The 27457-nt window shown below is 41.0% G+C and overlaps 1 protein-coding gene and 1 long non-coding RNA gene across 6 annotated transcripts in view; one reads left to right on the forward strand and one right to left on the reverse strand.

Moving 5' to 3' along the window:
- PCGF3 (polycomb group ring finger 3) overlaps window positions 1-6222 on the reverse strand; it is a 55493-nt gene extending 49271 nt beyond the window's left edge. The window contains exon 1 of one of the 5 annotated variants that reach the window (XM_086866758.1): window positions 5936-6222. The gene's annotated coding sequence lies outside the window, so the exon portion shown is untranslated. Of the gene's footprint in view, window positions 1-297; window positions 1356-5322; window positions 5869-5935 lie in introns of those variants that run through there. The other 4 variants (XM_086866759.1, XM_023944967.2, XM_086866757.1 and 1 more) reach the window with 4 other exon arrangements.
- A 5279-nt stretch (window positions 6223-11501) lies between these two features.
- LOC111941768 (uncharacterized) lies at window positions 11502-27454 on the forward strand. The gene is made up of 4 exons (XR_002870248.2): window positions 11502-13275; window positions 14328-14458; window positions 25431-25671; window positions 26245-27454. It is a non-coding gene; the product is annotated as an uncharacterized LOC111941768 (long non-coding RNA).
- Window positions 27455-27457: the final 3 nt, after the last annotated feature.

A 27457-nucleotide genomic window follows, 5' to 3' on the forward strand; every position in this document is an offset into this window, starting at 1 on the left:
GGGGGCTTTCCTAATTACAGACAGAAACAATCTGGTGTGGGGTCCAGACCTCAAAGAAAAGGAATAACTCAAAAATGGAAAGAATACCATTTCAAGCATTAAGAAGATGGGTTTGAATACAGTGTGTTAACACTTTAAGAAAGTGATGAAATACTATTACAAGTATCTTTAACAGGTATAGATTTAACAGAAACTGTGCTCTGAAATGTAAATACTTGGATGTAGGAAAAGGAGCATATATACTTTCAGGAAAATGCATTATTAGATACTTACACAGCACATAAAAAATCCCTTTACCTCCTCCTATTTTGAATCCTGAAATCAATATCTGAGTCCTTGTGTCTAGAACGTAATTTATATATTAGGGAAAAAAATATAAATGAAAGAAAAATCCAGTTATTATCACAACAAAAAAGTATGAAATACAATCATCTGAAATGCAGGAGTTAAGATCCCAGACCATCTTGATTACTAGTGCCGAGGAAGAGCTTAAGCTTCTAAATGTCTCCATGTTCAAATAATTTTTGGGAAAAGTCACTCTGGAGGAACAAAGGATGGCACTATATTGGAAAAAAAACAACCCAAAAAATCCTGTTCCTCAGATCTGTTCTAATGATTGCCATTGCTCAGTACAACAAATAATTTTTTATCATAAAAACGTTTTGTCCAGTCATTTAAAATAAATTTGGCAATGTCCTTTAACTAAGTAATCAACTGACCCATGGCTTTCATTATGCCAATCAATACTCAATGAACTCAATAGTTCAAATACAGCAATATGTGTTACATACAATGATTCATAAATGAAGAATTTATAATTTAGCCGGCTTTACTGTATCTTTCAGCTTGTTCTTTCAGGTGACAAACTAGAAAAAAACTGTATAGCACAACACATTAAATGAAAACACTGACACATTTGCATGAAAAAATGACATTTACGTTTACAAAAACTATATTGTTTGCACACATACTGAAAAAGAAGAAAAAGGATGACCTGTACCAGCATAATTCACACAAAATCTGCATTATATATAATAACTGTGATGTTACTGGATAATAATCAACTAGAGAAGGTATTATATGCTGTCTGGTTATGTAGGGAGGAAACAAAGTTCTTAAGTGAAAAGCTTGACAAAACAGCCATTTGCAAGTTAGCAAATAACATCAAACTCATTCCATTAACCTAAAAAATTAACTTTTCCTCTCTTAATTACACAGGTACTGCACAGGATTTTCTCATTGACACCAAATACATAGAGAATGCTTTCTGTCTTAAATCAAAATGAACTTACACTATCCATAAACCAACAGTTTCCACCAGTAAGGACAGTCTCAGTACCAAACAAGAAGGATCCTAACTACTGCCAGAATACAGACCTTTTTAATGTAGACAAAGTTCTAAGTTACTGTCAGTTAAAATTTCAGAATATTTTGAGAAAAATAGTTTTCTCAAAATCATCCAAAATAAATGTCTGCAGGGAGAATAAGTCTCCTCCATGCCACTTTGCAGAGATGAAAAACAGTGTCAGAACTATAAAGAAGTTCCTCTGCTGGCAACAAAACTACAAAAAAGACTAATTATCACTCTTGCATATTTCTTCCTTACAATCTCTGCCCTATCGTAATGCTACCACACATACCTTGATTTACTCCAGTTCTCACCCCCTCAACAATTTCCCCCACTGGCTCCATCAACTTATAATTGTGATTTCAAAAAGGCAGTCATAACTGTGAGAACAGTCATTTTCTGACACAAAGAACAAGTAACTTGAGCTCACCAGAGTTCGTCATTCTCCCTACTTTTAATGATCTGTACCACCCCCTACTTTTGAAAAGTATGTGTTGTGTTTGTCAAAGGAATAAAGAGACCCTTAAGTTCCTACATACACTTTGAAATTCCTAGTCTAAAGTACTGTTTCTGATTAAGGAGAAATAAGAAAAGGCAGAGAGGGGAAAGAAAATAGTGTCATTGAAGAACTCACTGCTGGTTTATTAGTTCCTACAGTGCTGGCTCTCCGGTATGATTTAAAGACTTCAGGTCTCTACAAACTTCAATCAAACTTTCAGTAGCACACAAGGTTTTTTTGTCCAATTAGTTCCCATCACACTGAGTATTTCAATTTCATATTCTGTTGATTTAAGTATAGATGAACTTAGTCAGTAAAATTAACTTGAGAAAAGCTAATTTTCAGTCAATGAGGCAGCATCACGAGCAGTAACTGAGGTAAGTGTGGGGGTAAACACTAGATCAAGCTGTACAGGGGGTTCCCAAGGTCAGGGACTCTAGAGCAAGTGCTCAGAGCTGCATTCAGACCTGGAAGCCTTATTGTGCCAATCAAGCTGGTGGATGAATAGATGGAGAGCAGCCCTGGGGAGAAGAACTCGGGGGTGCCGGTGGTGGCCAGCCAGGGGATTCTGCCTCTCTGCTCTGGTGAGATCCCACATGGGTCTAACCCTAACCCTGCATCCAGCTCTGGGGTCTCAGCAAACTGGTATTGCTCAGCCTGGAAAAGAAAAAACTTTAGGTGACCTAGTCGCAGCCTTCCAGTACCTGAAGGCAGGCTACGAGAAAAGAGAGGGATTTTTTACAAGAGCATGTAAGGACAGGACAAGAGGGAAAGGCTTCAAAGTGAAAGACAGGAGGTGTAGACTAGATATTACAAGGAAATTCTTTTCTGTATGGGTGGTGAGACACTGAAACAGGTTGCCCAGAGAAGCTGTGGATGCTCCATCCCTAGAAGTGTTCAAGGCCAGTTTGGATGCTGCCCTGAGCACCTGGGTCTAGTGGGAGATGTCCCTGTCCACAGCAGCGAAGTAGGGACAAAATCATATTCAAGGTCCCTTCCAACCCAAACATCCTGTGATTCTATGAAATTTCAGTAAGAGATGCAAGTTTTCTCCAGACTCTTCAAAGCAATTATAGAACAAACCACTATTTATAGTGTTTCTTCAGTTAGCTATAAAACTGTGTTACATATCACAATAGGTAAGATTGCTTTTAACACAGAATAATCTGCTTCTTTTTTCTCTTGTACTGCATATAAGATTTTCACATACTTGCAGTTGAATACAGCAAGCTTAAATTTTAAAAAGGGAGGTGTGACAAATGCAAAACTACTTCAAGACAGAGCTTCCAAATAAGTCTTGTATAAGCTAAAAGACATGGTCACCTTCCACCTGGCTTCTAACCTACTCGTCAAACTGTCCTTCACATTTTCTTTAAACATGACAGCAAACCTAACCTAGTAAATCAGAGAAGTTTCAAACATCATTAAACATCTTTAGCAGCACTGAAAAAAGAGACTAGAGTTTACATTAATAAACTCTCAGGAATGCTGACAGTCTTAAATCAACTGCATCTCCAAACACTACTATCAAAACAAGCTTTCACTTACTAACTACTGAATTACTACATACATGTATCAAACATGCAGTTCCAAAGCAGGAAGCAGAGAAAATATTTCTTTTATAAAATACAAGACGTCCTTATACTTTCTTGTAAGCTGGTATCATAATTTAAGATCTAAATTACAGAGTGAAATGTTATCAATATGCATGTTTTTCAAAACATCATGTCCACATCCATTTTGTAGCTTAAAGCTTAGTAGCTCCACTTAAGAGTTTCAATGGAAATGCTTCAACTTCTTCCCACAGTACTGCCCAAGGAGTTCAGGAATTGAATCCAGAATAATTTCAATCCTGGAAGTTCATTACATGACAAAAGCTAAAAAGGCCACAATACCTAGATTAAATGACCATATGGGAAAACAGAAATGAAAGCTATTAAAGTAAGTTTAGAATGGCTCTTGATGAGAGAACTTACCTGTATCTCAAATACAGAGCTTTGAGATGACCTCCTCTAAATTGCATAAGTAGACAGGAGATGTAAGAGCAGGACCGCTGCAGTGACTAAATGCTGTACTTTACAGTCTCTCAGTAGCAGAAATCTTTCATATCATAGTAATTAATTTCTGCCATTCTTGGCATTAGTATTAGGCTAGGATAATTACAAACTCTAAGTAGACTTTATTACAACATTTCCAAGTGTTCAGTCTTGATTTTCTATGGTGACAGAAGAGTAACAAGATCAAAGCAGCCAGATCAGCCCACAGAAAGAAATCCAATAGATTTTCCTCAAAAATTGTTTTATGAAATGTTTTATTTCCAAGCTTTCTGTCACTGTGCACCTATGCATCTCTAGAAAGTCACTTGACCCTCTTCTAGTACACCTTATGTGTTTTCACCAAGTAGCTTGGGTTCTGCACAGCTTCTGTAGTCCCTTAAACACATTATAAACTGTCTGCAAGCATAGCTTTAACAGAAATACTAAAGCTACTGAAAGGGTACAAAGTTTCTGTTTCTATTCCCCTTGTTACCAAAGAATTTTATGACTTTCAGAGCACCTTTATTAAACACATGATGAGTATCAGTTTATTCTAATCTGATTTGCACTAAAAGAATAAAAGCAAAACTTCACAAGTATCCTATCCCAAATTAATACTAATTTTTAAACAGCACATTACTTAGTACTAAAATAACCATTAACAACATATCTAGCATATGCTTTATTTTTCATTCAGTATAAACAAAACTGATCTAGAATGGACGACACATACATGGGATGCTCCTTAAACATAAAGGCTCATTTCAGCTTTTTTTTTTTTTTATTTTTTATATTTTTTTTTAATTCAAAGCTTTTTATCCACAAGCTTAATTCTTCTGTGAAACTCTGGAAGAAAATACACAGTATTATTTCAAAAAAATACCAAAGAAAATATTTTCAGAACATTCCAGAGGATGTAGGGGTAATAAACCAGAATGTCTTGAACTGGTTTCTCAGAGACATGCATTTTGTACAGAAAGCAGGAAGAGTCTAAACTGATCTGACAGAAAGCCTGCACAGTTTTGTAACCAAAAAAAAAAAAAAAAAGGAGAAATTGCAAATATGTGAAAGCAAAAGAACATCCAAGCACTTGATAACCCACAATAATCAAACCTCCTTTGAACATTATTAACTTTGGGACATGCAAAACTTTCCTCACAGGACACTGAAGTAACACCCAATGCTTTCAAGCTAAAAGTGACCAACTTACAAGGCCAAATGTGACACCACAAGTTACTAGAACTCGGTGGTTTAGAAAACTTTCCGAATTTCTTAATACCGAATACACACACACATATATGCATGCGTGTGTGCATATATGCATATTTGTCCTTAGACTGTAAAACAATCCAAGCCCCTATACTTTACCTATGATTATCAATTAATTTCCTATTTCCCACGACTTCGTATCCCATATACACAGCACTGGAGCCACATACCTGCACGGCTTAAGTCGCACACCGAAGGAACGTGTCCCCTCTATCTCCACCTTACTGGAAACGCCATCTTCACCCCTCCACTCAACGAGACCCCTTCTCCCCAAGCCCTGGGGTTCTGCCCCCTGCCCAGGCCCCTCCACACAGCCGGCAACTCCTCCCGAGGGTAGGAACGGGTGGGGCGAGGGGTGTGGGGGTTTCCTCTCCCCCAGCAGCCGACAGCCACCTTCCCCCGCGGTGGGCACACGCAGCAGGACAGGGACAGACACTCCCCCGGCCCACGGAGACTCCCTGACAGTTTCGGGAGAGGAACCCCACAGAACCCCGACCCCGCCTGTGACCACCCCACGCCCGCCCCGAAAGTTCCAGTGCGGCCCCCCCCCAACCCCGGCCCGATCCTCCGCAGCCCCCCACGCCGTCGGGCGGAGAAGACCCTCGGCCTACACCTCCCGCACCTCCCGGCCCCCTCCTTTCACCCCGCAGCCCACACCGCAAATACCCCGCAGACGGGCGGGGGGGCAGCGGGCCCGCCCCGCCCCCGAGCCCCTCGGCTGCCGTCCAGCCCCTCGGCGGGGCAAGGCCGGGACCCCCACGCCGCCCCCGGCCCCGCACTGACCTGACGGGGGGGGGGCGCGGCCGCCGCTCGGGGCTACAGCGGGGGCTCCCCCCGCCGCCGCCGACCCTCCGCTCCCCGGCCCGTCCTTCTCCGGGCGCCACCGCAGGGTAGAGAGCAGAGGAATCGGAAACGCGAGGCGGAGGGAAACACCGGCCCCTCTTCCCCTTCCCAAGAAATTTTTAAAAAGAAAAAAAGGGGGATTTAAAGGGCTCGGCCCGGAGTTTAAAACAAAGAGGCGGAAATAGCCGAGTGCGGCCCGAGCGGAGCCGAGCGGGGGCGCCGCACTCGCGGCGCATGCGCGTAGGGCGCTCACCCGGGCACGGCGCCGGCCGCCCCCTCCTTCCCTCCCCCGGGCCACGGGGCCGGCGAAAGGGGGTCCGGAGCCCCCGCCAGGCCTGGGCCTAAGCCACGTCCCGGTCATGGAACTGCAGAGTGCGCTGAGTTTGAAGGGAGCCATCAGGATCGTCGAGTCCGACTCTTATCCTTGCACAGGACACCCATAAGAATCACCATGTGCCTGAGAGCATTGTCCAGACACTTGTTCAGCTCAGTCGGGCTTGGTGCTGTGACCACTTCCCTGGGGGGGTCTGTTCTAGTGCCAAAACACCCTCTGGGTAAAGACACTTTTCTTAATACGAAACCTAAAGCATCTCTGATACAACTTCAGGCCATTCCCTCAGGTTCTGTCAGTGGTCACCGCAGAGAAGGGATCAGTGCCTGCCCGTCCATCTCCCCTGGTGAGGATGTTGAAAACTCAAATCCCCCCTCAGTCTCCTCCAGGCTGAACAGACCAGCCGACCTCAGGTACTGCTTGAATGGCTTCCCCTTACAGCCCTTCACTGTCTTCATTGCCCTCCTCTGGACATTAATGGCTTAATGCCTCTCTTACGTTGAGGTGCCTACAAGTGTACATAGCACCCAAGGTGAGGCCACAACAGCACAGAGTAAAGGTAGGAGGAGTAGAGGCTGGGTGCCCAGCCTTGAAAAGTCCATGCAACTTGTGAGCAGGAAGGTCACAGCAGAGGTGATTGGCTTCTAGTCAGCATGTGCCTATGCATTGCTCCAAGCTGCCTCTTCTCTCTGAAAGGTTTTCCTCGAAAGCACACAGGTGTCTTTTCAACAGATGAGAGTGGAAACTTGAGTAGGAGCTGGGTGGAAGGAGAAGCTTTAATATGAGTGCTGGTCGCAAGACACACTGGTATCAAACTGGGTGGCTCAAAACACTGACAAAAAACTGATGAAATGACAAAGATTCTGTCTTCCTGAAGGTGTGAAGTCATAGGTCAAAGAGTATGCAAAAAGCTTGGGAAGCCCATGCCAAATTCAAGTTTGCACCAAATAGCTGAACATTTAACTTTCAAAGACAAGTACTTAAAAATTCACCTATCCAAAGACTAAAGACACCAAACCAATCTTTACCTTCACAAATATGCATGTAATATGAATGTAACTGTTAAAATACCTGCATATTACCCTCTTTTCTTTCTTCCTTCCCAACAAAGAACAAGCCATGAGACAATCTTCCATCTTTCTAAAAATGCCATTGGAAATGGGCTATCTGATATGGCACAAGCCCTCCATGATCTACAAACCACTGAGCTTTTATTGTGTGCCAAGACAGGGGCTGTGCTTGGCTCTGGGAGCTATGTTTTCCAGATGCTAAGCCTGAGTTAATGGAAAATATGTCAGCATTTTAGATTTGCTTTGTTTCAGTTCAAGGGTTATGTAGTTACATGAGTGCATTTTGTCTATCTGAAATATAAACTCTGTTTCCAGTTTAACCACAAATTACTTTGTATGGGCCTTTGTTGTGTGTTGTAGAGAGTAATGGGACTTCCTATCTGACCCCTGGAACTGGGGATCAACTGCCCAGAAACAAAAGTAACAAACTAAAAGAATGTGCATGAAATTATAAACTGTATGCTTGCTTTTCTTGTTTGGCTGGCTTGTTTTTTCCTAGTGTTTCCAGACCAAACACTGCAAACTGGGAAAACCATTAAGGCCATGGTGTATAGGTGTTGACTTTGTCTTACTATAGAATTTTTTTAGAAGATGGCACCTTAAACAAAATGATGCGTCCATGCCTATTAAAACAATCTGTAATATACCCACAAACAAATCTATAGTATACCCACTATGACAAGATTTGTGACCCTCAGAGTGCAGGCAGTAATTTGCTCTTTTCTCAACCTCATCACCTAACATCATTTCTAACGCCTTTGGCAATATCATGAAAGTGTGTGTTGGCCATAAGTGATGTTTCTGAAATATAAGCTTTGCCAGTGACTACAGTATCTGATATCACAACTAGAGTGCCTTTTTTGAGCTACAACACTGGATATTAGGAGAGAAGTGAAACTTTTTGTTTGCATTGCAGTCATTGAGCTGCGGTCAAACTACAGAATTTCAGAGTGTGATTTGAGGAGAACTAGAAATTGCATTTAAAGGAGTCTTGATGTTAAGCTTTACATGAATTAGGCTTTATAGTTTTCACCCAAAAAGAGCATGATGTGAACATGGATAAATTGAATCTCTAGATTCCAGAAGTATGTATTTCCTCACTAAAACAATTCATGGAACAGAATCTTCTTGACAGAAAAAACCCCAAACATCTCAGGTTTTTTTTATCTTCTTTTAGTCTCTAACAGTGAGAAGTAACTGGTCAGCATGAGCACATTAATAGTAATGCTATAAACGAAGAAGTTACTAGAAACCAAACAAAGCGACATATTTTCATAAACAAAGCAGAAAAGTAGCAAATAAAATTAATAAAACACAAAGTAGGAAAATAAAGGACAAAATTACTTTAATTTAAGACTTACTATGATAAAGTGCTTAGAAACAGGAACATTGAGAACTAATATTTCCAGTAGTTTCTCAGAGCACATGAGCTACATTGATTCTGTAGGTCGGTGAGCAAGACTGCATCAGCAAGTGCTGAGAGAGCCTGTTGATGCCATTGCAAGGCTACTTCCCAATTATTACCCTCTCAAGATCATGGTGACCAGGCAAGCCCCCTCTGCACTGAAGAATAGTAAATATTTCATCTGTCTTTGAAAACAGTAAGAAAGATCATTTAGAGAACTACAGCTTCACTTTGGTCCTTGAGAGTCATGGAGAAAGATCTCAGAGCTGGGTTCAAACATCTTGCGGCCTGAAATCAAAGAGGTCAAGAACTGACCAGCTAATTTCTTACACAACGATGTACCAGGCACAAATTATTTAGGCACCATATTCTAATGGCTAAGTCTGTAAAATCTGGGCATTATCAGAACACACACACAGAATGTGAGGCTGGAAGGGGCCTTTGGAGATCACTCAGGGGAGTCTCCCTGCACAAGGGAGGATAAGCTACAGCAGCAGTGTTGCTTCTTTAGTTATCACCAGACCAAGCACTGCCATTCTAGATTCTAGATTGCCATTCTAGATTCTGCCATTGTAGATTCTGCATAGTCATCCTAAGGACTGAATGATAATTTTGCTCTTATCCAGGAACCACTGGAGAATAGTCTTTTGAATGTAAATTTCACCACAGCTACATTCTGCCTTCAGAGATGTAGTCTATTAATTCTCTGATTTAAAAATAAAGACCTGGAGGTCATTTACAGGAGGAGCAATGAGCTACCACCCTCTACGGACACAGATGCACAGGTGACAGGCCAATGAACCAGCAAACTGACTTGGCAAGAAACTATTTGAGGGTTCACTGCTCCCCAGATTCGATATTCTGAAATATGGTTCAGCATTTTGTTATAGATGTACTGGAGCATAAGCATAATCCATAAGTTTTTAACTCTAACTGTCATGCAGCCTCCTGCATCTATTAAAATATTAGGAAATTCTTGTTTCTTTCAATAACCTGTAATATTTGGGGCTTGGCGAGTTGATACTTTCTCCCTATTTTCTTTGCAAAAGAATTGATAAAACATTTTTTCAATCTCTAGCTGAAAAGTTTTATTCCTAAACTGATCTCCATTTTTTTTTTTTTTTTTTCATTATTTAAGGATACTGTAAAACTCTGGTAGGTTTAAACCTAAGTGATGGATGTCTAACTATACCTTCAGTCATTCCAACCCACTTGAGCTCTTCAATTGTCCCTGTTACTTGGCTTTCACGGTCCTCCATTTCCCATGGAAAAAGAAATCCTTCATTTTTCTCTGGTCTCAAAATCAAATAAATCAAGCTCATTCTCTAGCCAAATCCACTCAACTGTATGAGACAAACTGATTCAGCAATCATTTGTAAAAGAGCAAAAAGCAAATACCAGCCATTTAAGTATCTCTAGACTTACAAATATTCCCACTCGTAAGTGAAAGATTAATGCTCTTGCCAGAATGCTAGCAATTAGAAACTTCTGGTTATGAAGTCTTCCTCACCAGAAAACCTCTTAATGCTTCAAAGACAAGCATTAAATAGAAAAGAGGAAATAGTGAGGGATTTAGTGACTCAAAAATTAAGAATCTTTTACCACTAATTACTTAGATAAATACAGCTTAGATCCCTTCATTGATCTGGGTTTTCAACACAAACGTTTTAACAATATACTTACTTTTAAATGATGAAATTTAAACTGAGGGCAGGGGGCAGCAGGGAGAAGCAAAACAGAACCTCTTCCTCAGTTCCCAGGAGTTCTGCATCTTGGACATTCTGTTCTCAGAACCTGGAGCTTGCTCCAGTAAGAGGAAAATTATCAGCAGCCTACCTCATTGTGCAAGGGAGTGTGCTGTTCCTGTGACTGTCATCTATAATTATTGCAATAAAACAGAGGAGGAAGTTATCTTCCCGACTTCTTCATGACTATCAATTTTAATTTTAGTATGCCAGACTGAACACTGGTCAGCTGGTCAGTCTTTTGATTGACTGTGTATGTACAAACCACAAACGTCAATACTTAAATTCCAGCAATTCAGTTTCAGATACGCTTCCACACAACCTGTACAGAATCAAAAGCAGAGGTGGTAAACCAGACGTAAAGTATGTAAAGAGGAGCAGACTACTTGAGAGAGGAACATTTAGAAAAAGGGATAAAAATAATTTCTTCCAGTATCCAGCATGTGCTGGATTACCTCTTAGACACACACAAGTCCATGGGACCAGATGGGACCCACCCAAGGGTACTGAGGGAGCTGAGTCACAGAGTCATTTTCAATTATTTACCAGCAGGCCTGACTAAATAAGGAGGTCCCAGGTTGACCAGAAGTTAGTCAGTGTGATACTCATCTATAAGAAGGGCTGGAGAGACAATGCAGGGAACTACAGGCCTGGCAGTGGTGCCAGAGAAGGACATGGAGCATGTTGAGTGCCGTTATGCAGCACATACAGGACAACCAGGGGATCAGGCCCAGCCAGCAAAGGTTTCAGAAGGGCAGGTCCTGCTTGACCAACCTGATCTCCTTCTATAACAGGATGACCAACCTAGTGGATGAGAGAAAGGCTGTGGATGTTGTCTCTGTGAACTTTGGCAGAGCCTTTGACACTCTTTCCCGTAGCATTCACCTGGAGAAATTGGCTGTTCATGGCTTGGATTGGTGCACTCTTGTCTGGGTAAATATCTGGCTGAAGAGCTGGAGTGGTAGCAAATGGAGTTACATCCAGCTGGCATCTGGTTGCAAGCACTTTTCCCCACTACTGGGGCCACTCTTGTTTAACATTCTTATTGATAATTTGGACAAGGGAACAAGCGCCCCTTCGGTCAGATGACACCGAATTGGACAGAAAGGCAGGAAGGCTCTGCAGAAGGATCTGGACAAGCTGGATCAATAGGCTGAGGCCAACTGTATGAGGTTCAGCAAGTCAAAGTGCTGGGTCCTGCCCTTGGGTTACAACAGCCCCATGCAGTGCTGCAGGCTTGAGGAAGAGTGGCTGGAAAACTGTCTGATGGAAAAGGACCTGGAGGTGCTGGTTAACAGGTGGCTGAACATGAGCCAGGACTGTGCCCAGGTGGCCAAGGAAACCAATGGCCTACTGATCCTGATCCATATCACCTATTGTCTTTTGTGCTGAAGTGCAAATACTTCCTTCTATGGGAAGACACATATAGCCCATGCTGTGATCTTCTGCAAGGAATGGGGATCCCTGAGGCCTTTAACAATCTCCTTTTTAAACCTGTCCTGAGTATCCTTGGACTTTCCCTCCTAAGATTTCCAATTCTCTGCAAGGCTTCTCTATAGCATTTTTCACAAGAGTATTACAAGAGATTAATGCATGATCTTGGAAATAGATGGAAATGTCCAGTATGCTATTGGAAAGCTTTTTTCCATATAAATTTGGTCACCTGGTAATTCACCCATATGGAATTAAACATGTAGTTAGGAATGTCCAACATAGGATTTAGAAATTTATGATCAGGTTTCTTGTGGTAGGAAAAATAGGGGGACATCCTGATGATATGATAAAGTTTGTCAGATTGGTGACAATAGAAGATGTACTGGAATGCAAATGTTTCCAGATGTTGCTGCAGTCTTTGAGGTGAAGTAAGCTGTTGATCTAGGAAGGAGGAGAGAGACACAGGCACTAAAAAAGTCTCAAAAATAATCATTTACTGCCATCAAGACTTCAGGAATTAATATATTCACCTTCTGATCATATCCATTTGGGAGACTAGCATATTCATGCTGTGCCAGCCACAAACACTCTGCAGAAATAGCTAGAGTCCACTATGAAAAAGTTATCTTACAATAAGCTTCATCAGATGGCTAGACTTGAGTATGGAGGGAATAGACTGCACCTGCAGGCACAGAAGGAAACCATGTTCTGAGCAGCTTTAGATGGGACTTTATTGGACTTTCCATTGTGTATTCAGGGTTACAGGGATTCTGCATGAGACCTTCTGTGCTAAATGACACAAACCATCCTGTGAAATATTTGGGTCTGCATCATGTAGGTGATTTTCACAGCCTTTCTTAAAGCAGGAACTACTAACACTGCCACCTAATTTCCATGAAGCTCCACAGAAGCATGTGAGCTACTCAACTTTAGGCAGAGACTCCTAGGGCTGATTCAAATGTGTATATGTATGAAGGACAAACAGGATGTCTAAAGCTGTTTGCTTCAACCAGTTCGCTAGTGACCTGGATTTTTCAAGAGCTGTACCCACACCTAGGAACTACCTTTTATAATTTAACATTCAGTTAGATAATGTGACTCAGTGAAAAATAGCCACCTTGGCAAAGCACTTGGCAAGGCAAGATACTTTACTGTAAATCAGTTTTTTTCTAGTTGATCTTCGTGACCCTGTCTCACAAGGGAACAAGTTTCCTGCTTCTGTGATATATACCGGGAAGAGTTTATACCAGGAAGGAGGAACAGACAGAACCTTGGACAAGGAGAAAGGTTTAATGGTGAGTGAAAATCCCAAAGTAGCTATTTCTTTTGGGTGAGAAATTGATACAATGTTGTGAGATAAGTGTCCAATGACAGTCTTAGACATCTCAAGTTGAAGGCAAATCTCTTGTAAATATTGACAGTGAAAGTGTTTGGACTGTATTCCTTTTATAATCACAGAACCTACTCATAAATCTTTGCCTGGTTCCTCTACTTCTCTGTCATCTGATACTGCACAGTATTTTTCCTTTTTCTCTAAGAGAAACAATATCTGGAAATACAGGGACAAGGGAGAAGCAATTAAGGACAAGGTCCAGTCATCCCATGAACTATGTGCAACAAAAAGTCCTACAGTTTGAAGAGCCTTCCTTGAGCCCTCTGGCCTCTGGGGGTTTGGCAGGGAAGGCAGGGAGCAAGAGGAAGTCTTCACCCCAGCAGGGAGAAATCTGTGCTGTTTTTGGTAGAGACAACAGCTGTCATGTTTGAGAACTGGAGAATTTAAGGTTCTCTGGTTGCTAGGTCAAATGCAGCACTACTGCATGTACCCAACAAGGGAAGAATAATCTCTCCCAAGCAAAGACACAGCAAAGCAGCAATTGAGGCACACTCAAATTGAAATCTCACTGTTTGCATGGTTCTCCTCTATTATCCTGGCTCTACTACTTCTGTGCCTCTACCTCTCAGCTAGATGAGGAGGAGGAAGAATGACTGATCTTTCATTCATCCTGTCTGATCAAAGGTTTCCAAGCTTTTCTAGGTCAACATGAGGGGAAAAGCTGTCTGCTGTTGCAGAATGCTACTCTGAAATGGTTTAGATATCAGCACAAGGACATACAGTTAAGGAACTTCTGGAAGACACAGAGATTCTGGATTCATAGGTCGAACAATATAATGGCAATTAGAACAATATCTTGACTCCATCTTGAACCCTACCAGTCAAATCAGCATCACTCATTCAGCATGCAATTTTTGTTCAAGGTGACATTTTGAAAGTATTTCAATCTTAAGGACTCAGCAAGATTAAAAAATATATGTACCAGAGATTGATATCCTCCTTGGAATTTTGCAGGATTGGTGGCCAGATAAACAGGAATTGTGATTCCAGCACTGCCTTCAAAACATTACAATTAATAATCGCCATTTCTAAAAGGAAGAATGGTTCACCAGAGCGTCACAAATTATTTCTTCTCCTGAGCTCAGGTAAGAGGTAGAAATTACACCAGTTTTAACATTTCACAGACAAAACGTGGCTCCCACTTTACTTGCAAATTAGAAAATGGTACATTCTATGAAGGATGAGAGGAAAACATCTGACTATTGCAAAGAAATATTACATATTGACCAACCCATCCATCACCTAATCCATCAAGAAAATTAAACAAAAATGCAGGATGAAAATAAAATAAAATACATGCTATTGAAAGTATTAAATATCATTTAGTTACAGTGGTCTGATTTTCCATTTGGTAAAATTTTACCTCCTAATTATATCTGCCCAATTCTTTATTTAACAGTATTACTTCAAACATTTAGATACATAACAAAGCTGTCTATATCTAGGAGAAAAATGTTCTAGATTTGGCTGGGACAGAGTTAATCTCTTCATAGGTCTGGCTCAAGGTTATGTCTAAGTATACAAAACTTCTAAAAAGTTGTTCTCCTGAAAAAATTGTTTAATTGTACTAAACTCTGGTAGCAACTCAGCAGCCATGAGAACCATACAAGTTCCCCACTTTCTGAAAAGCTTCCTAGTTACTCAGTACAGTTGTTATCTGGTGACCAGAAGCAAATGGCCATGTCAGCTGGCCATCCCTGGTAAGGAGGATATCACCCCTGTTGCAGAAGCAGGATTGACAGCTGGAAGGCAGGGGTAGCCAATATTTCATCTACATATACCCACTGTCACCATATGACAAAGCCAGAGATGGGAAACAAGACAGACGGAGTGAGCAGAGCCACAGAAGACTGAGAAGGAAGGAGCAAGTTATAAGGACTGCAAGGAAGCAGGGAAATGGAGGACTGTCAAATTAATGGCTGCAGGGAGTGAGGAGGAATGACCAAGGAGAAAAGCAATGGGCTGTGCAAGGCGGGTGAAAAGGAGGCTGGGAGATAGGCACCCTGAGATCTGCTAGGCAAACTAAGTAGGGAAAAATTGAGCACAAATTAATACTAAGGGAGAGAAGAATACTGCAGAGAAGGAGCAAAAATATTAAAACAAACGTTGAAAGTCTGTAGGAGGGGAGAAAAAGGACAAAGAGAGAAAGTGGAGGAAAGAACAGGTGAAATTTGGATTTGTTTTTTTCTTAAATTTTACAGAAAATATAGTAAGTGTACATAAAAGCCAATTCCCTGTTTATCACTTCCAGATGTTCTGCAAACACACTTCTCTTTTGCAGAAAACTTGAAAACATTGGTAGACAAAATGAAATGTGTGTTTCTCTTTGATGTGTAACCTGTGACTAAGCCTAAGAGGTCACATGGCAGTGTCTCTAGGTTGTGCCATGACCTAAAGTCACCTGGCTTGTTAGATTTATTGTATTTTCAAATTGACATGAGTGCATTCCTCTTACTTTCAAGACAAAGTACTCTGAACTAAGATATAGTTGAAGCTGTGAATTTGCGTCAGGTTTTGAAAAAAATTTAGGGTGCAGGCCTTCTTCTAAAATGCAGCCACTATAAAGCCTGGGAAATTCTGGGTTGAGTTTTTTCATGTTTCTTTGAAACAGTTTTAGTAAAGGAATTGCTGATTTGAGGCAGTTAGCATTTGTCCAGTGACGTGTACCAAAGCCGGCAACACTTTCAGGCTTATGACTAACATAACTTTTTACAGTAGTTTATACTGGAGAATCCTAAGATTTGAATACTAACTACCTCCTCTAAGCCCTCTTCACTTCTGCAGTATCTGTCCCATTCTGTAACTGCACACATAACTGTAGAAGAATCAGTTTCCTCAAAACCAAAGAAATAAATCAGCTCTCTGAGTGGAAAAAAGGCAAGCATTTCAGCAGGAGATCTGTAATGCATACTTAAACTATGTCTTTATTGGCCACAAAGGAGCTTCCCACGTTGATGTACTCACTGAAAAGGATCACAAAGGATCACATCACAAAGGATGTGAAGGCCTGGCTCCTGTACCCCTTCTTCCTTCCAGGTTTAGGAAGGACTGCTGGTCTTTCCATCAAGAGGGCTACAGTGATATAGTGTCTCTTGACCCAGCCACCTGCTATCATAAACCTCATGACAGCTAGAGTCTGAGGTCACCACTTTATTGCTGAATGTCTTAGAGATTGGCAAAGGAAAGCAAAGATTTGGAGGAGGCAGACATAAGCCATTTTTCTTAGGAAAACAAAGATCGAAATGAGAAGGCTACAGCTTAATGTAAGGCATACTATTATTTCAATCAGGCATTCCCATAAAGGAACAAATCTGAATCATGGTTTTGTGCCACACATAGCAGTCATCCACTGATTAACAATCTCTGCCTGGATTAATGAGTCAGCCAAATCACCCACACGTGTGAAAACTAGAGATAAAATTTATAAGAGCAAAGGAAAAGGCAGCTCTGATTAATGAATCTTAGTCTGCTAAGGTTCCTAGTCATGGACAGCAACTCATTTATCCCTTCTATGAACTCTGAAGATGATGTTACTCACCAGTGATTAATGATTTGGAGTATTTCAAATTGGTGCAGTATAAAAAGCATTGCATAATCACTCTGGAAGTCAGTCATCTCGTTTTAGTTTCTTAAATCAAAACCTTTAGTAGTCCCTTTTGAAATATATTTGCCTTTAATTATTTTTTTATTAAGTAAGAAGCAAAATTGAGTTAGAGTCTTGCTTCCATTCTTAAATCCCTTTTAGGTGCCCTTAAGTTTTTGGCATAAATGAAAGTGTTCCATGTTTCTATGAGAACAAAAAATAAAATTATAAGTACTTCCGAAGTACCAACCATGGTACTTGCCTGCTTTGAAATCTGGATTTTTTTCTTAACATCTTTCTTCCTTATTTTTACCTCAAATGCTACCTTATTAGCACCTGTTTTGATGGTTTTGGAGAGATAGCCCTCACTGATAACCTGGGAGAAAACTAGGCTGACAGGAAAGAACTTCGGAGAAGGCGAGAAGTTAACAGGGCAAACACCAATTATATGGCTACTTTAGCTAGCACGCTCTGAAGTCAGATCCAGTCACTAATGTCAAATAACCAGGTTTGGTGGAACAAAAGTTTTGCATATAAATTTATACCTAAGACATTTAAATTGAATTTCCATTGTATGTAAAGAGAGAGTCAAATCGTCACATTTATCTCCAGTCTAATGAAGTGGTCAATCTGCTCAATGGATTGTGGCAAGGACTGAGAACAGTGTTGGGGCCATCTGAGCCAGGTTACAGCTGTTCTGTGTCCTCATTTAGAGATGAACAAACTCCTCAGCAGATTCCTACATGATGACCTTTCACTTTGAGATGGGGTCGGTGAGAGTGGGAAGGGGTTCTGCTGGGGAGTCCAAATCTCTGTCAAAGAGAATTCTGTTGGGTGCTGTGGGTTAGAATTTAATCAATTACTGAAGATAATACTCTAATGGTTAATCTACACCCATTTATTTAAAGATTCAGCTTGGCTCATTTAACACTGGGCAGTTCAAAGATTTGTTGCATGCTACAGCATACAGTTCCCATATGGGTGCTTTTCGCTTTCCAGAGTTCAATGTTGTTATGACATTTGCATACTGAGCAGCCATCCACGACTTCATTACAACAGCCTCTTTGGTCAACAGTACCAGCTCAATTACCATGTTATCTGAAATACATATAATGCTCAACTATCATTAAAAGGCACAGCAATCAAAAAATCTGCAAGAGCTCAGAGACCTAAACTTGAGTAAGTGGCCTCAGAAGTAATTCCTCCTCATTAGCCCCATGTCTAAAGCCAGATGGACACTGAAAACCCTGAAACTCTCCTGAATACAAAACAGTGCATGATTCTCCTTAGAGGAGGAGAAATTATCTCAACAAAGATGTTTGGCACTTCCTAATTTCGTAGTATGTGTAGCCTTCGAGTGGTGCAGCATGGAGGAGTTACTGTGTCCTGGAAATAGGAGCTGTGGAGAAGAAGCCCTGCAGAGAACAGTAGCAACAGAACTTCCATTTGAAGTGATCTGGTGCTTTTGGGTCCCTGGATGGTAACTCGCATTCTGTGCAGAAAACATACATAGTTTGATTTTTTTCCTGCCTATCTTTTGCCCAATAAACCTCTACTTTTCAACCCCATTTATGGCCTTCCTAGAGGTGCTAGGAAATCCATTTCCACTGTGGTTCTCCAGAAGTCTTCTCTCTCTCTCTCTCTCTCTGGTCAGAAGAAAACCCCTCAATCTGTGGTTCCCTGCCCAGGACAGGACCCAGCCCAATACTGGGACATCATGACTCTCCTCCGTGTTCTCTTCTACCCACTCTCCCCATGAGCCTCTAGTGAGTGGGTTTAAATACTGACAGGGTTCTTGTGCATAGCCACTCTCCCCAGTATGTAATCCCCACAGACAGTACAGCTCCATCTGTGCCACATTTCCAAGTACATGGGGGAGGATCTGCAGGCTGCAGGTTTATTTCAGTGGCATAGAACTTCCATAAGCTTTTGAAGCCCTGAGTGGGCAAGAGTTGGAGGGCAGTAAAAGCTGCCATCCCACCTTTCTTCCCTTCTTACAAGTCAGCTTTAATATCAAAGAGCAAACTGCAAACACAGGATGAAACAAGATGCCAGGCTCCTAAAAAGCAGTGTCAGTGATTAATAGTGTGATCATGCCAAGACATTTGTGGGTTAGCTTACTGCAGTTCAGATTTAAAAAAGAAAATTGAGAAATGTATTTGCATGATGAGAAATGCACGAAAGACTCACAGTGACAGGCTATTACTATGGTGACCAGTGCAGCATCATATTTAGACTACAGTGATAAGAGATGTTGATGGCAGAATCCTGGTCCCTGAAGCAGCCACACCTTTAGGGGAGCTGAGTACACTTTAAAAGGAGGATGAAGGTGTTTCCCAGAGATAATAAAGCAAAAACACAGACAGAAACACTGTCCTAGACATGCACAAGTTTGGAGCTGAGATAGGAGGGCTCTTACATTCCCAAGTACAGCTCAGAGACTACAGCACTACTTTTTCAGTATTTCTAGTGCAACAGGCAGAAAACAAGCAGAAACAATGGGTGCATTTGTGAAGCTGGATACCAGAGGAATACAAAGACTATATTTTTAGCTTCTTATGAGGAAAACATCACAGCTCAGTTGTTTTCAGCTTGCACATTGATGTTTTGTTGCCAGGGAAGCCAGGGCAGATCATGGGATACAAGGCTGAGACCCAGGAAACAGAAAATAATCCCTAAGTCCATATCTAGCTATAAATCATACATTATTTCTTAGAACAGCTATCTATAAAGGGAAACACATTGTCCCATAGCTCTGTGATAATTTTGCTCTGAAAAACCTTCATATTTTGAGCATGCCAAACGGATAGTATTCCATCTTTGGTATAAACTAAGAGCACGTACTTGTGTTAGACTTCAGTTCTATCCTGTTCCTTGCTAAGCTGGTTTTTGTTTTGTTTCATTTTCTCTAGCAATATGTTCATAAACATCTTCTGCTACTTTCCTCCCTGGATTAAGCCATTAGTCTTTTCTTGTACCTGCTTGCCTCTGGTGCTAATACTACAGATTCTACCACCAGATTTCCTTAGTCCTCTACAGTAGCCATCATAGCTCTGTGATAATTTTGCTCTGAAAAACCTTCATATTTTGAGCTTCTCTGTATCTCTCTCCCTCATTCTAGCATCTTGCTGGGGAATAAGGGGCCCCTTTGGTCTCTGGCAATTGTCTTTGGTGCTGTCCCTCTGTATCTCAGAGAAGAATCTGTCTCTTTCCTTTCTGTTACCCCACCACACTGAAGTAGAAGACATCCAAGAGTCCTCGTCTTTCTTGTTTCCAGGTGGAACAAAAGTCTTCTCTCCATCCCTTTCCAGATATACTGTTCTCCAGCACCTTCTCTATCTCTCTGGCAACTGTTGAACTTTTTCCATGGAGACAGTGACTGCCCAGCTCCGAGGAGCCAAAACTGGGCACAAATCTCCAGATGCAGCCAGACTCACTGGTGCTGATGCAAGGAGAAAGACACCTGAGTTTGGGATGAAGTGTCACAGAAGCAAGTTCAGGCATCTGAATCTATTAGAAGCACCAGCCTTGGTGCTCTCCTGAACTTGGGGAATTCTTGGGTGAGAAGTTTTTGTGTAGCAGGTACTGATTTTTCCGGGAGGAAACATCAAAGTGGCACTGAATCAGGTGTATAGAACAGTTCCTTAACACTGTGCCAGCCCTGCAGGGGAACACTGTTTAAAACTGTCCTCAGGGGATGCTGGACTAGATGTGTTTCTTTCCACTGTCTTAATCCCCTGTACCTGATTTTCTTTGGCCTCGTAAGAGATAAAAAGGTAACAGGTTTAAGATTGTAATCTATTTTATGCCATGATACCCCTTAAATAATTGTATTTATTAATTCTGTTTTTCATTCCTGTCAGATGCTGATGTATGAAACATTGATTCAGAGTCTAGCACAATAAAATGACTACTGTCCCACTGCCTGTCTACCCAGGGCAGAGCGTTTTCTTGTCCATGAGAAAACCACTGAAGGGCTCCCTAACCTTTATCTGGAATGTCTACACACTCCATACTAATACTTAAATAATGATAAAAGTACTTTAGTTCAAATTTTTGCAAGTAGCTTTCAGAAACTGCTCAAAGCCTTGTCTTTGTACAATGATCTAAATGCTACCCACTTCCATTGAAACAAATTCTTTTCAGGACTAAAGAATTAATCTAAAATCGTCTCTGAAACTTCTTTTCTCAAGAAGACAGAATTAATTTTAGACACAAAAATCCATACACATAATTTTAGATTCTTTAAGTAAACTGTTGAATGTGGAGCTGGAGTTCAAAAATTATCAGTTATTATTGCATTCTAAGTATCTTGACTAAGATTTAAATTTGAGAAACTGAAATAAATCACTTTAGGAGAGTAAATCACATGGTTCAATCCCAGCTCTTCTGTAATCATTTTAGATAGCAAAAAAAAAAGCTTACAAATATCCCTAGGAGAGGAGAAAACAAGATCAGCTCTTTCCTGGGATTGGCAAGGGCTTATTGTTGCAAACCCATAGCATCAGTTCTCATATGATGGGGAAGTGAGAAACCACATATAATTACTGTCTGCAGCCTTGGAGCCACTAGCTGTCTTTGTGTCTAATGTAAACTCTCTGCAGTTAAATCCAGCTTGCTCACATCTCACCTGTGCAACTGACCCTCAATGACACTGTAGGGAGGTTGGACTGGACCAGGATCTCCAGGGACCCTTGCCACGTCAGCTGTTTTGTGGCCCTGTGAGGCTGTGATCCCCACCACAGCAATGAGGAGGTGCTGTCAGCAGCCACCCTGAGACAGCCCTCCTTCCTGTGCAGAGCAGCACCCCAGTCAAGCCCCAGGTCAGGAGGTCTCAGCTCCTTACTCCTGCTCTATCCCAGAGCCCAGCAAGATGCCTACCAGCTGCAATGGCAGGGTGATGGCAATATGAAGCATTTCCTGACAGTCTGGAGTCACTTCGTAGAAGCTCACACTCAGAAGAAAGATGAAGGTGGGGGGTGATAATTGTGAGATGCTCACCTCAGCATGGAATGCCAAGCTGCAGAGAAAAGCTGCCCCACCACAGTTGAAGCCCCATGCATTTCCTGGCCTGACCTGAGGGATCAAGGAGACCCCAAACTTTCTGAAGCCCAGAAAACACGGATTCCCAGCTGAGATGGGTTAAAGTTTCTTTCAGGTGACATAGAGTGCTTCTCCAGAGGCTAGTGCTGGTGCTGAGGGTAGCTTTACATTTTTATGGAAGAAGAGCAACTGCTTGGTGATGATGGGGCAGTTCTTGAGAACCATCTTGTTTGCTGTCCCTGCCTATGGGAGAAAGCCCTTTGCAGAGACTGAGCCACCATCTGGCCTTAATGAAATAGCTATGATCAGTATCTGGGACATACTGGTGAGACAGGGAAAACCAAAGCCCACAGGCTCACAGGCAGCATGATTCAAGGGTCAGAGCTGCACTGTGCTGGCTGGGTCATGGGCAGGAGACACAAGTGCAGCCAGAGTGATAAACATGAGAAACCCTCACAAACACTATAGGCTTTAGGAGCCCTGGCTTCTGGAATCCTGACTTGCCTTTGTAATAACATTTCCATGCTCCAAACATCCTCCCATACCCACCCACAGCAAACTACCAGCAGGAAAAACAGGCTGCACATCAGAGGTAGAACATTTGTTGGGATAGGAGGAGCTGATGTGAGTTTGTTTTCCATACCCTTTAAGACATTGTTAATCTGAACAAATACATTCCTGCCCTGAAATTACTTTAAAGAGCAATTTTACAGATTATATGCAGAAATTACCTGGGCCTGGCTGATCTAATTTAAAAAGTTCTTTTATGTTCTTGCAACAAAAACAATCTTGTCATTCTCCTCTGTACAATGAACTCTGTTCAAAAGGATGTTAAAAAATAGCCTAACAAGTCGTTCTTGCTGGACATAAATTAAACAAACATAATTCAACTGCTGACTCATTAAATAGAAGCAAGAGGAAAAATTCCTGAACATGGAATGATTTGGAGATCTGGGTATGGCAAAAACACATTGTTAAATTTTATGCCAAGTGTGAGTCTGAGGAAATACCTATAAGGGAAAACACACTGGACAATGCAGATATTGCTGCAAATGGGCATTGGGGTTTCCTTACCCTGTTGCAGTCCACATCTCTCTGCAGTGAGAACTAGTTCTCATGGTATGTGTGACTTCACGTGAATGTAAATTTTTTTACCAGAAAGACTTCTTGAATGTATAAGTAAAATTCCAGACTAATGGAAATAATGTCAAAATCAAATGAGAGATCCTAAAAGCTTGATGACCAGGAGACAATGATAAAGTTTACATTTTACTTGTCTTAAATGAGTGATTTACCATCTAACTAGCATTAGGGAAAATGTAAAGCATAGTTTCATTACTGAATGTTTAGGCCAGGCAGATGTGGGGCTAACCAGTAGACATGTTCATGTTTTGCTATAATGGGATTATCTGAAAAAGGAAATTATAAACCACACTGCCATACCAGATGTGTTATTGCCTGATAGTTGCTCTTTTCCCACTTTGCTCAGGACTTATAATAGGCATTTTCCCAGTTAGGTCAGCCCTGTAAATTATCTTGTTAGAAGTCTTTTTGGGAGGATTTGGTGGAGACAGGTACTTTGCTGTGCAAAAGTATTCATTACTATGACGTGTTCTTTTGCTCTTGGTTTTAAATGCAAGCCAGGCTTTCTGCATGCTCTTCAAAGGAGATGCAGCAGCAGATTTGGAAAGCTTTTCTTCATTTTCTCAAGCAGTAACACTGCAGCAGCCTAGAGGCCTTAGTTTGTTTCCATCTGCCTGTGCAGACTTCTAAGACAGATCAGAATGATTTTTTTATGCCAGCAAAAATCTCAGTGAGATTTTACTTTGTGGCCTTCAAACATGCTCAAGGAACATTATATCTGTGTAGACAGATAGATGGAAACTAATCCTACAAAGAGGGAGGCAACTTCACATCAGAACCCTGTATGACTTAATTATAAACTAGCATGCCTGAGTCAGATGTTTTCATCTTGAAAACTGGGCACATCACACCAAATACTTTTTCCAGAAATTTGACATGAGCAACATATGACAAACATACTAAAATAGTATTCTTTCTGCACTTGGACTATGGAAAACTCCTACAATTTCATGCAAATTAGTTTTATCTTAACAGTTGCCCTCCAATGTATGTGGTATGGGTTTCATCATGTTATTAATGAGATTAGTTAAATTGCATTTCTGATGTGCCTTTGAGCTACAGGTCAAAGGGTAATTGACTGCCAGTACATGACTGGCTCTTATTCCACAGCTCTTCAACTATATTTCCAAGGCAGATGACTTGGGTATTTGACCCTGTGATCCAGAGTAATCCACAGCAGGAGAAGGCCTTCAAGAAAGACAAAGCATTGCCAGTTTCATAGAGCATGAGAAGTTTTGGTTTAAGTGGTGTTTGTCGAGTGGTGTTGTTGGTTCCACACGCACGTTCTTGGCAAGAGGATGTCCATGCTGCTATGATTTATCTTCCTTCCTGTAGCAATAGTCTTCATTATAATGGGTGTCTCCATTCACAGCTTCTTCACTATTGGCTTGCAGATACTTACCCTCGTTTAAACACTGAACATTACCTAGCATAGTTACTCTTCAGTAATATAATCCTACTTAGTCTTTTATTTTCTTTATTAGTTAGTATGCTGTCATTTGAAATGGTGCTACTTCACCCAGTTAAAACCAGATAAAAGAACAGAACATGAACTATTAATACAGGACCTACATACATGCTTGAAAAGCTTCCTGAGATCTTCAGTGATTATTTTATTATTAAGTCTTTTATTGCAGTAAACCTAGATGTCAGACCTAAATAAAGGAAACTTATTTATACTTTTTACAATAGAATTAGAGTAATAGGTCAACCTTTAAGGCTGCCAACACTGCAAAAAGATAGCCAGAGGCCAAAAAAGAAGAATTAGTTAAGTCTGAATGTATGAGTGGCTTTGGTTTTAAGAATGGTATCAATAAGTTGTACGCAAAATACTTCTTAGGAAAATGAAAATGTGGAAGAAATGTACAGCTAAATTGCAGAGAGATGGCTTTCTGCTTTCTCAAAGGTGTTCGAAATACTTGTTTCAATATAGAGGGAAGCCTTATGTTTTAAATAAAATGCAGACTGCTAAAGATTTGGATGGGTCAGAGGAGAAAACCTGGCCTATGTGTTTTTACAAAAAGCTATCAGAAGCTACAGTCCCTAACCCAAGGGGAATTTAGGAACATAAATAAATTGCGCCAGTGTCAGAAGTGATGAGTGTGTAGCATCTGACTGCGAGGAAGGCTTGCGAGCATACTGTAGCAAAGCACAAGAGCCAGGCAGTCTCTAAGCCTCTTGTAGTTTACAGCCCATTTCATACAGCTTCTCTGCACAAGAAATCGTGTAAGAGAAATTTAGAGACACAACTTCCTCCACTCAGCGTTTTTTGTTGATCCTCTTTCTAGAATTCAGAGCCAAATCAGAAGCTTACCTTGACAAATAAAATTTCCTTGTACGCTGTTGACTGTTCAGTAACTAGGCAGACTAAAAAGTTGAGCTCATGCTGACTGTACTTGGAGACAAGGCAGAGGACAGCAGCCTGATTTATTGTCTGCAGTAAGCTGCTTCTTCCAGTCTAGGAATGTGGTGTCTGAGGAGGCAACAGGAGCTCCTGCTGCAATTCACAGTACTTGTGACATGAGAAAGGTAAGGGCATGCTTTTTTAACAGGTGTTATTTTCTGAGTGCATAGGTGCAAAGTGGGCAACCTCACCTTTATGAAATGAGTACTCACACTTCCCCTTTTACATTAAACCTTTCAGTCTGCAAGGAAGCTCATCTGAAAATGCAACTGATGATGTGTTCAATGTGGAACTGAACAGCTGGATTTTAGAGCATTAATATAGTAAAATAAATTATTTTTGTATAGTTTTTTTTCTTTATATTAGTGATAAGTCAGCATAATGTACTGCAGAAGTACAATTACTGAATGGCTGCATTGGCGCTGCTATCACAGCTGATCTTTGTTTTACAAGCAACCAGTTCTATACAGGTTACCTTCACTGGTCTCTAGAATGTAATTTATCCCATGCTCTTTGTATGAACAACTGTCTTGGGTTGCAATGCAAGATGTAACCAAAAGTATTCTATTACCATCTGTTAAAACCAGGTGTGGCAGTGTTCTTTATCTCTTCCATGACGCTCCTCCCTCCAGGGGGATACCTTCTGTTAAGGGGCCATTGAGTCTCACTGCATGACTGATAAAATTACATCATCCCAGGGGGAGGAGCCAGGCATTTCTGTGTGGATGTAATCAGAGAGTTGGGACACCACAGTCAGCCTTTCTCCACCACATTCCCAGAGGAAATCCAGACCATTCTACATTACCACTGAACCTTCAGAGGAAAATGACACCTTTCTACAGGATCACTGCTTCAACAGAACCACATCTGTCACTGCAGGAGGACTGCAGCCACCATTTAATTGGACTGCTACCAACACCCTGACCAACAGGGTGTCAGGTTGTATTCCGACTCTGTCAGTGGGGTTTTTTGTACTACTGCATTTTATTTTAATTTTCCTTTTAAGTTGTAGGGGGTTTTTTTATTTGCATATTTTTTTATATACATACTAGTGAAGAACTGTTATTCCTACTCCCATATCTGTGCCTGAGACCCCCTTAATTTCAAAACTACAGTAATTTGGAGAGAGGGGGTTTAAATTTTCCATTTCAAGGGAGGCTTCTGCCTTCCTTAGAAGACACCTGTCTTTTCAAACCAAGACAACAATTCCTCTGGGTAACACATTACAGTGTTTCTCTTCAGCATGTGCAAAGGCCACAATGACAGTCAAATATCAATATCATTATTTCTGCTGGAATAAAAAATAGTTCAGTTCTGTCACATAGAAGCTTTACCACCCATGCAGTCTATGACATTTTCAAAGTCAAATGATAATTCCAGCTTCCTAGTCTCAAGTCACAGGATGTAAACCCCCTGATCACTTGCACAGAGGCTAATTATTCCCTAAAAGTGTTTAAAATTTTCTGTAACAATTTTGAATTTAAAAAATTTGTGCTTCTGAGAACATTTAAATAAAGTAATTGCATTTTCAGCTGTATTAGCATGTGTGACAACACAGTATAGAAAACAAATCAGCCTCTGGTGGATAAAGTTCTAATAGGAGTTGAGCTTTAAAGCATTTCAGTGATTCTGTAGGGCCATAAAGAGAATTTAAAAGCATAACAATTTGGATTAAATAATTGTATCTTCAGATCTGTTAGTTATGTATGGAAACAAGGACTGGTTATTTGCTCAAGGTGGGAAGCAAATGTGAAATTCAGCACAAGAAAACAGAAGAGGTTCTTTGTGAAATACTATCATAATTTAAAAAATTTGATGACAGACCTATACCCTACATATTTTCCTAACAGCTCTGTGATACTGTGAAACAAGAATCATTAAAGCTGAAAAAAGCAAGAAAACAGGCAATTT

This window comes from Cyanistes caeruleus, chromosome Z (assembly GCF_971803275.1).
Source record: "Cyanistes caeruleus chromosome Z, bCyaCae1.hap1.1, whole genome shotgun sequence".
Lineage (NCBI taxonomy): Eukaryota > Metazoa > Chordata > Aves > Passeriformes > Paridae > Cyanistes > Cyanistes caeruleus.